Consider the following 792-nt stretch of genomic DNA (forward strand, 5'->3'; position numbering starts at 1 on the left):
ACATGATAAAAGATTCAGGTTTGGTAAAATTGGAAACCAACCATTGGTCAAATTCTCAGTGTCAAAAGAACCTTGAACAGCTTCTCATTGCCTTGCATATTAAGATGTATTTTGCACCCTGTTGAGAAATTTATCAGTATTTCTTTGTTATTCTTAGAAAGTAATTTCGTTTTGATGGGGGGTAGGGGGGCATCCCTGAAAAGAACCGGCCCTCAGGGATGCCTCATAGGGTAACGGAGGTACCCATTTACGACCAGAATTACCTGGGTGTGTGCGGTGCTTGAAATCCTCCAGCCAGCCAGCCAGTTACTCACTCACTCACTCTTGTAATCTTTGCTGTGTGAGGCAAGGGGGCAGGGTTGCTGTGAGGTACTTGACTAACTATCCCTCTTTTATCTTTTTTCTCTGAGGCTGTGATCCAGAGGCACTGCCACTTCATCTTTTCACATTGTGTTGGAGAGATGGATCCAAAAAATATGGTTTTCAATGGCTTCAGAATATTATTTTCATGAGGATGAAGAGCTAAATATTTCAAGAATCTAATTGGAATTTCTTGAATGGAGATTTTAGATTATGACTCAGACAACACAAAGTGCATAATTATGTATATACTCTCTTTTTTTCTCTCTTTTTCTTCTCCCAGACTGTGGCTAATTCTTGAAGTGGCAGTGCTTTCTGAAAGTGTGTTAAGAACCAAGGTTTACTAACATTGTAGGGCATAGCATTGAATATTTGAGAATGAGGTGGTGCATGAGAAGTGGGGAACTTTTGAGTAGATAATCCTCTCTCCAT

The 792-nt window shown here is 40.2% G+C and overlaps 1 protein-coding gene across 1 annotated transcript in view; it reads left to right on the forward strand.

Annotated features, from left to right (window-relative positions):
- The window catches only part of LOC119590894 (putative protein TPRXL), a 7,389-nt gene that overhangs the window by 2,024 nt on the left and 4,573 nt on the right, over positions 1-792 (forward strand). The window lies entirely within an intron of this gene.

This window comes from Penaeus monodon, chromosome 28, assembly GCF_015228065.2.
Source record: "Penaeus monodon isolate SGIC_2016 chromosome 28, NSTDA_Pmon_1, whole genome shotgun sequence".
NCBI lineage: Eukaryota > Metazoa > Arthropoda > Malacostraca > Decapoda > Penaeidae > Penaeus > Penaeus monodon.